The sequence below is a fragment of the Octopus bimaculoides genome, chromosome 7 (genome assembly GCF_001194135.2).
Source record: "Octopus bimaculoides isolate UCB-OBI-ISO-001 chromosome 7, ASM119413v2, whole genome shotgun sequence".
In the NCBI taxonomy this organism is placed as follows: Eukaryota; Metazoa; Mollusca; class Cephalopoda; order Octopoda; family Octopodidae; genus Octopus; species Octopus bimaculoides.
Window position 1 is genome coordinate 35,934,113 of NC_068987.1, and position 10,496 is coordinate 35,944,608.

Below are 10,496 nucleotides of genomic sequence, written 5' to 3' on the forward strand. Positions count from 1 at the left end.
TATATATATATATATATATATATATATATATATATATGTGAAAAGGCAAACACATACGCAGACACACATTCATACATGTGTATGTGTGTGTGAATGCATGTGTACGACTATAGTTAAATAGGCAGATATAAATACATTCATACGTACGCACACGCATGCACATATAATATATACACTCGCACACATTCTCGAGCACACACACTTACACATACATAACATTTTGTCGGTGCTATTTACGCTGTATCTTGTTCATATTCGGTATTGAATTTTCCCACTAATACGTTATTAATAACAGAATTTCTCAAAGCGGGGTAGTGATAAGAAGGTGCTTATACATTACCTTATACTAAACGATTATGTTCTCCTGTATTTGATTTTCGTACTGTAGTATGCCACAGTAAGATAACGAATCGAGGTAATATATATTGCCTCCAAGGTGTGGTGCACGCAATAACCGTTCTTTCTTTTTCTGCTTAATGGCATTACTCTTTATATAATTTCTCTAATAGTACTTAACTAAATGACATGATTTTACTTCAGCCTTTCGTATATGAAAGTCTTTGTACTAGAGAACAAATATCGAGAATATATTTCTTCTTAAAAACTACTTTAATGTTTTTGTGCATTTTTAATTTAGTGTCCAACAATATGAGAAAATTCTGCATTTCGTTCAATTCCGATGTTTCCTTCACCCGCTCATACTTTTATTCATTCATCCGCTCTTAATTTTATGACATATAATTATAATTTCTTCTTATATGCCAAAGTTTGTTTAAAATTATATAATCTTTTCCCTTGTGATATAAAGCAAAAACAATTACCATCACCATCATCATCATCATCATCATCATCATCATCATCATCATCATCATCATCATCATCATCATCATTATCATCATCATTATTATTATTATCATTATTATTATTATTATTATTATTATTATTATTATTATCATTATTATTATTATCATCATAATCATCATAATCATCATCATCATCATTATTATTATCATCATCATCATCATCATTATTATTATTATTATTATTATTATTATTATTATTATTATTATTATTATTATTATTATCATTATTATTATTATTATTATTATTATTATCATTATTATTATGACTAGCAAATCTACCCATCTACGATGGAGGCATAAAATGAGGGAGGGAAATCATAACAACAGTATATAATGAAACATGTGTAACTGGATTTAAATATCGATATGATTACAAAACTTATTTGTAGATGATATTTTGTGTGTGGTCGACTCTAATTTTCAAATTACTCCGCTGCTCTACTCATAGCGACGTATAACTGACCGTGTGTAAACATTGGAGTGGGTAAAAATACACCAAACAATCTAAATTCTGGCTCTGTGCCTTGCTTGCTGTAAATGACAATGCCTGCGTGTTACTTGGAATGAACAGGCGTTTACCATTGTGAGGTCCAGTTGCAATTACTGCTTCCATAACATTGGAATTTAGTTCTGCTACCGTGTATCTTGTTCCATTTCAGTGTCCATTGGCTGGTTCAAAATTCTTTCTCAGTTTGGTTTTATGGAGTGGCAATCCCGATGGATTTAAGTTGTTCAAGTTATCCTGTTGCTACTTGTGGTAGTTTTCGTCATCTATTGTCTCCGAACTGCAGTACGACTTTCCCAGGGAAGTTGCTAATCATGTGTTAATTCACACTGTTTACCACTTCATTTGTTGAGGCTATGAGAGCTTACGAACACAGCCATGATGCTATTTTGTAGTTTTGACTTAAATCATTATAGACGAATTCGCATATTTCGAAAATAGATGACGTTTCGAGTACAAAATCTGGTCTAATTCGAATCACATTTCTCAGTGGGTCAGAGAACGAACATTGCCCGGAATCGATGTAGATTAAAAAGGTTGCGAAAATTGCATCTGAAGAATTTCGTACACTCATGTTTTTCTTTAGACTAAATTCCGTCACAGACATCCAGATGTACGATGCTTTCACGATGGCTTGCATTATTTGGGCTCGACTACCACGTTTAACAACAGCTAGTATCTACTTCTAGTCGCCTACAAAAGAACACATACTTCTCCAAACAGGGATTCGTTCGCTCTGGTATCGCGTAGTGAACGATCCAAATATTCGTACACGAGCTTGTCGCCTTGGCTGACTTCATCAACTATTATCAGACTGGTCACTCTGAAGAGTTGCACTGTTGCATCCTGAGATGGCACATTGCAGCAGGACTCTGGTGTTATGTTTATGGGAACTTTGAACCGAGAAATAAATGTCCGACCATTGTGCAGCAATGTTACCGTAATCCCAGATAGAACTGGGGCGAGTACGATTTTTTTCTCCGAACGTAGAAAATCTATGATGGTAATGATAAGATATGAATTGCTCGTTCCACCACTCACGATCAAAGCGAAAAACCTTGTTTTCCTGTTGTTGTAAAACTAAGTTTACAACCATATCAAAGTCGTGCTTTTGGTCAGTATTTAGAGTATTATAGACGTCAGTAGGCACTATTCGAAGACATTGTGTCATATTTACATTCTTCTACGATAATCTTCGGCATCAGTTGACTGGTATCACTATATTCAGGTTCAGGCAGCTAGAAATCTCGAACCTCTTTATATCGGCATATTTCCTGTATTCCTACCAATTCCTAATTTCCGTTTTCAAGTCATAATGGCGTGGAACGAAGGAAAATTCCATTAAGCATTACACAATTTTATTCATACATCTATTAAAGACGATACAAAGCCATCACAATCATTCTTTAATAAAGCTTATAGCGTAATTCAGTAAGTTGATTTACTACCTTTCCCTTCTTTTTTTAGGAGTCATCTCCCCTTAATGTTTATTTACTTTGTAGGCCTGTAAACTGAAAAATTACCTTCAATATCCACTAAATGATCATACTTCACATTTTCTTTCGCTAAAATCCTGCCTGATTAAGTCCTTCGTAATTCAGAAATACATCGTGACAATTGGTCCAGTCATTTGACCGTCAGTTGGGTATAGACAAACAAACAGACAATTATTATTATTATTATTATTATTATTATTATTATTATTATTATTATTATTATTATTATTATTATTATTTTCATATACCCACAACCGATTGGACTGATGGAAAAGAAAACAAATCTAACATCAGGTTACAAGCCAGCTTAGATGACAAGAACCCTCTTAAGTATCCTAACTGTCCCTAATATCACTGTTTTCCTGAGCTGTATTAAACTGGGTTTTATGCTAATTTCCTCTATCCATCAGTTCAAATCTCTATGGATAATTCGTAACGCACATATAACTACCGGGATACATTTTGCACGCACTTTCCATAGTATATGTAATTCAATGGCTAATTCCTGGTACTTTGCTATTTTTCTGTACATCTCATATTTATTTTTTTCTATTCCCTTTATCTGCTACTACAAAATCAGGCCTTCTAGCTTCTATTACTCTGTAAGCCTGAACTTTAAAGACCCACAACATCTTTTTCTTACATTCTAGTATTTTCTCAGTTTCGTGTATATACTATTTATTAGTGTGTTCAAATCCTAAATTTCTACATAACTCCCAGTGGATCACTTTCCCTAGGTTATCATGTCTTTTCTTGTATTCTTTCTGCCCCAGCATGCTACGTTCACTTACAATATGAGTAAAGCTTTCCTCTTTTTATTTGAGTAATCTATATTGGGAATCTACATGGTGTTTGCCTATCTTGGTTTTTATCCAATTAATATTTTATGCTTGATCCTGTGCAGCTACTGACTAGATTTCTGTCTCTCTCTTCAAATTTCATTTTTGCATTTATAGCCATGTCTCATTAGTACTATTTGCTGAATCTATCTTTAGGAATCTACCATGCACCGCCGTCTCCTGCCAGTTAGATAATTTGCGTATTTTCTTCCAGTTTTTAATTTCCTTCGGGTTTATGGTTTCCTTATGTCTTGCTGTGACTCTAGCAGCTTTTAATAAACTTTCTTCACTATTCCTTACATAGGAGTCTATATATATATACTAGCTAACTCCACGTAGTCTTCTACTGGTATTAACCCTCTTCCACTTTTCTTTCTAGGTAGGTATGATCTTGCTACTCCTGCCCTTGGGTGGAATCTTACATTCATATTGAATTCTTTCCTAGTTCTTCTGTCTAGATTTGCAAAATCAGTTTTTGTCCAACCTACAAAAGCTAATGAGTATCTAAGTAATGATACTGCCCAAATATTTACAGCCTTCACTAGATTAGGACCATCTATCTTTACATGCATTAACTTTGTCGCTCTTCTGATGTGCTCATCAATTTTCATTTTCATTTTTACAGATAGTATTCTGTCAGATTCTTATACTCCTTGATACTTATAACTATTTCCTTGTATCAATGATTTTAATGTCTGACCATCTGGTAATTGATGCCTTCGCTTTTGACAACATATTCTCTTCTCATGGTTAATATTGCACAGTTATCTATGCCAAATTCCATGCCTATATATTTGCTCAAGTGTCTTAGAGTCTATATTAAAGAATCTATCTCTTTTACATTCTTACTAAACTGGTTCAGATGATTCATGTAGAGCAAATGGTCAAATTTTCAATTACTATGTCTGAACTGATAGCCTGTCTTTGCCTTCCTTAATACTAAACTGAGAAGGACCAAACATAAGACAAATATTAAAGGGGAACACGAGTCCCCCGGGAAAATTCCTCTTTTGATATTAACTCCCCCTAAGTGTATGTCAGCTGAGTAGAGATCTACTTTTCATTTCTTCAAGCTACAGCTAATTAATTCACCTTTTCTGTCTGTTATACTAAATACACTCGCGCATTCGCTTGGTCAATAGTTGCTAGCTGTATTACCTTTGCTCTTATCTTTCATAAGGAATTTTGTCCGCCATCTAACCATCCAATCTGGTATCATTCTTCCATTAAGGCAATCCTGAAGTTGTTCTCTCAGCCTCTCATGTATACTACTAAATTTCTGTAACTAGTATCCTTGAAATAAAACTGATCCTGGGCCCTTCAAATTCAGCATTTTCCTAACACGTTACTCATTATTGCACTAGTTAGTCTTAGACCTGGCTACTTCTCATAAACTACTTTTCCTTCACTAACTTTATCCATACTGCATCTCCATTATGGTTGTCTGGCTTATCCCAAATATCACTCCAAAACTCCCTAGCTTCCTCCGCATTAGGTTTCTTTAGTGTCAGAAGAAGAAAATGATTGCAGGAAGACGGCTAGAAGAACGCATCTTCCCTTGTGTATAGAGAAAGCGGTTCTAAATGAAGTAAAAGCTAGAAAGAAAAATCTAACAATAACATGAATCGATTATAGGAAAACCTATGAATGATCCCACACTCAGACATAAGCGAATGTTTGAGTATATTTAGTATAACAGACAACAAACGATAATCAATTTGCTTTGGCATATTCAGACGTTGGTCTCTACCATTTATTTGGTTATAAAATCTCCTCTGGTCTGTCTCAAATAATCTATTCTGTTGATACTGATCTAGCCTTTGTGATATCTGGAGAGCTTGCCTCCTACTGCTACTATACGTTATTTCGACTCTTCTATTACTGTCCTAAATACTTTCTCTTTGTCTAAGTATTTTTTTGTCAAGGAAATATTTGCATCGTGTGTTTCCTAACTTGTTAAGTTTCCAGGCTTCTATTCTACTCAGAACTTGTGTTAATGTCTGCAATTTATTTTGTAGTCTTCTTTTCCACATTTGGCCTTTTTAATCTTTCCCGGTGAAATATTTAATCTTCTAGTGACTACTACTCCTCCTGCATAGATAAGTAAGTTAGTGTCTCCTATATTTTTAGTATCTATCCTACTAATAATAGAATCTACTTTCCTAGTCATTTCTAGCAGCTTCCTTCCGTTCGTGCCTTTGAAATCTGGCAAAATTTATCTTTCTTCTTTAGTCATTACATCCTGCAACTCATCTAAAATCTTCTGATCTCCCTCACTTAAATCACTTAAGTGGCTGGTGCCAGCTGTCCCTTCTTCATTGGTTGCGCTATTACTATCTTTTTCCCTTGGGGTTCTTCTTTGGTTTGAGCTGTATCTCTTATATTGCTGTTTGTCTTTCCTACTGTCTGGTGTTCTTTCCCAGTTCTCTTGTGATCTCTTCTAGCTCCAATTCTGTCATTTACCTTGTTCTCCTGATAGCATTAGGTTGAGCTAGTAATCTCTGCTCAATCCCTTTAAACATAATCTTTTCTTCCCAAAGTGTTAACATCTGTTTTCTATAGCCCCTTTTTGGGGTTTTCTTTCTAAGTAGCACTCCATCACTATCCTGATTTCTTCGTTAGTGCAACTAATTTATTATCTGCAGATTCTGTATTGGGATAACAGCTGTGGTTACTCTGCATCTTTACTTAACCACTGCCGAGTATAATAATAATAATAATTATAATTATTATCATTATTGTTATTATTATTATTATTATTATTATTATTATTATTATTATTATTATTATTATTATTATTATTATTATTATTATCACTATCATTACTATCAATCTCACAAGGCCTGATATTTGTGGAGAACAGCTAAATTGATGAAGTCGACTTCGTAGGAATAAAAGGCGTAGTTTAGCTCACGGGGTGTGAGCTCAAACGTTAAAAAATTGGAAGAAATATCTCAATGTATATCACCCAGAACTCAAATGATTCTGACGGTTATCATATTCAAACATTTAACTTGTCAATTTATTTCATTGTTCACTATGACATCGGTGTCAGTTGAAATTCAATAATGTGGTGGTCCAGTCCCCATGCCAAGATTTGAAACTACTTTGCTCCTGATCTCCGAGCAGCCAGCACCGCACTGGCATACATATAACACACATATATACATCCATCCATACATCCATACATACATACATATATATATATATATATATATATATATATATATATATATATATAATAAGTGATATATGTACGCATACGTGAACGTATACATTAACGACTACTATTGGCAATGAATGGAAGGAAGTTTTTGTAAAATTCTCGCCTCAAAAACAATGAAGTGCTGGACGCAGCGAATTACCGTTTATGCTGAATTGAATTGGTGTCTTTCATGTCTCTCGTAACCAATGCGCTACTCGTTGTGCAATGAACAAGAGGAAAGATATGTTCCAAATTCTGAAATGGTGAATATACGATTGATAAACTACCTGAATTTTGGAATACTTAGTGAGACTAAATTTTGTAGATTTCAAAATGCACAGGAGTCATTACGGCCAATGAAATCTATGTAGACGCTTTTCAGTTCTTTTAGTATGATAACTAGTACGCTGAAATTATATATGGGACCAGGCCCAAAAGTTGTAAAATACCTGCCATGGGATATTGCTGACTGCTAGTTTCTCTACGACCACGATGTCGCGCTTGCTCACTTATAAACCTCCATAGAAACCTAATGTGTAAAATCCACCAATAACACTGCTCGACTGGTAGAGGGCTGTCACAGCCCCTGATGATAGTCGATGTACGCTGGATTCAGGAATAAATCTATGACAAAGAAACAAACTGTGGAGAGTGCGAGTCTCAAATGGCTTTAAAAAAATAAAATTTATAAATCAAACTTTCTAACCAACCCGATACGAAGACAAATCTATCATATATTGTCAACTACGGCCAGGAAATGAAGCGATATTTGATAAAGTTTTCTTTATAACCGAATATAATATATTGTAAAAGAAATGAAGAAAATATCCAAATATAATTCTGGAGGTAGTAACCCAAACTGAAAGCACAGTCACTCTTTCTAATAACAAGTGGCTTAGAAAGAATTAAAAGCAAGAGCATTAAAGAACAAAGACTATAGGAATATACACCATACTGAAAATATCACTGGTATGTACAGTGCATGGATATATGTTAGAGTATGCTAAATAAAGGGAAATGAGTGAAAACTCTTTTAAGTACCCAAGTCCGAAATGTTCCGTTTGGTAATGCAGTGTAAGTACGCATTAAAATTACAAGTGAAAAATAATAATACTAATACAAAAATTATTAGCATACTTAAGTAATATAACAGTAATCAATTAGAGATAATACGAAAACAAAATGAAAATTAATCATTGTATTGAATATTATGTTCAGTATATTCCATATTTTTTTTAGTTTCTTCCATCACAAACAGCTGTGCTAAGCTTCCCTTAAAATTTTGATGCATTAAAAGTTTCTGTTTTGCAAATAACAAAGTCTCATTTAAACGAGTAAAAGTCAATGAAAATAGTGATCAATCTTTCAAACTGATTAGTATTAATTTTCTTCCTACGTTAAAGAAGTAACATATGTGACTGAAGGAAAAATTTAAATATTTATATCGTAAATTGGTTTATATTTTATATAAACTTACTTGCTTTTTAATTTTGTGTTTCTTGTATGCTGTCTGTTTCTGTTGTGGTAATAGCCAAGATAGAATATCATCATACTAAAAGCAGAACACATAGTGGTTGGAGGTTCCACTGTTCAAACAGCAAATAAAGAATGAAGAAAAGCTGTAATGCATACCTTTGATTCCGACTACGATATACATTCTTCCATAACATCTCATTTTATTTTAAGTTAAGTATTGTACGTTGAGTTAGTTGTGATGTGATGTCGTTGTGGTTATTGTTGTATTTTAGCCCCAGGAAATATTTTGCATAACATAACTATGACGATGTAATTTTATTAGATAGCAGATCCATACGTATGTTGAATGGAAACAGTTGCATTTTGTGAGATCAACACTTCAACTTCCGTGTTGTCTCTCTCTCTCTCTCTCTCTCTCTCTCTCTCTCTCTCTCTCTCTCTCTCTCTCTCTCTCTCTCTCTCTCTCTCTCTCTCTCTCTCTCTCTCTTTCTCTCTCTCTCTCTTTCTCTCCCTCTCTCTCCCTCTCTCTTTCTCTCTCTTTCTCTCCCTCTCTGTCTCTCTCTTTCTTTCTGTCTCTCTCTCTCTCTGTCTCTCTCTCTCTTCGCCCTTCTCTCTTTCCATATCTATCAATCTATCTATGAATCACTTTCACGGAAATTGCTACCTAGTCGGAGTGTATAGGTGGTGAAATTAGTTGTAGGAATACATACTAATTCTAACTCTAAGACGAGTCTCTCTACATATAATCAAGGAAAAACAATTTCTATCGCTAAAACGAATATAAGGGTGTCCTCAACGTAAGAAGAATAGTTCCCATTCCTTGTTTCATTTATTTGATCAAGCTTATGCTTGAGTCACGTACGTTCATACTGGCAATAAATATTTCACATGTGCTGATCTTAGAGGAGTTTCGTTTTGTACAGAAATGATTGATGAATGTTTGTTTTTTTTTTAATTTGGCTTTAACATGTGAGACGAGCTAAAGTAAATCATTTGGTAAAGATAATTCAGAGTATATCTGATCGCGATGGGAAATCGCGATAGGAATGTATATCTGATCATTATGGGAAATAATGATATTCGATATGAGGTACACTGCGGAAAGACAACTTTTAATTTTCCTTGTTTGAGTTGAAACATCTGTGTTATAAATGTTAAATAAATACGCCGAATGGTAGTCAAACGTGGTACTTGTAGCTCCAGAAAGTGGCTTCATCGGCTAAGGCATATGTAAAATTTAAAGAGAGCGCTAATTTATTATACCATGAAATATCAAAGATAACGGATATTGCAATACACATCATCTTTTAAGTTTTTTGCTTTGTTTTCTCTAGAGTATGTGTATAGATCAATTTTGAGTATACTTCAACGGTCGATTCCTAGATAAGAATAGTGATTCTTTTCAGTGACAGAAACGAAATTCCTATATCATTATGATACGATAGCTTTCTGTCTGAAGTCAAAATATAAGTTTGTACGTTTCTGATGTTTACCATTGAATCAGGTTTGATAACTATAAATTTAATAGCTATAATCCGGTATTTCTCTAAACTACAGTATGTATAGAATCACATCGCACAATGTGTATTTCTATTTATAACACAGTATGGCTTGAATTGAAGTTGTAATTGAGATTTCAGACACATCATTCTACGGCATAAAGGCTTGATTGCTGGAGCCATCCATACGTTCAACCACTCACGCACGTACACAAACAAACATTTAAAACAGTGAGTGTGCTTGTATGAATGTACGTTTGTATGAATTTATGTATACATACATACATACATACATACATATATAAAGGGTGAATAACATATTTGAGGTCATATTTGTTTATAAAAAAAGAGATTATATAATAATGTTATTTATCAAAACATGCTATGAGGCTAAAACTAAACATTTTTTTCTATAATGTTATTCAATAAATCAACCTTCAACTTCAACAATTGCTTCTATATCAGATCTAGATCATCTACATGCTCAAATCTAGTCGTCCTTGTTTATTTTGAACATTACTTTGACGATGGCAGCTTTCAAAGAATCTTTGGTGTTATTGGGCGTGTTCATTGACCTCTCTCTCTCTCTCTCTCTCTTTCTCTCTCTCTCTCT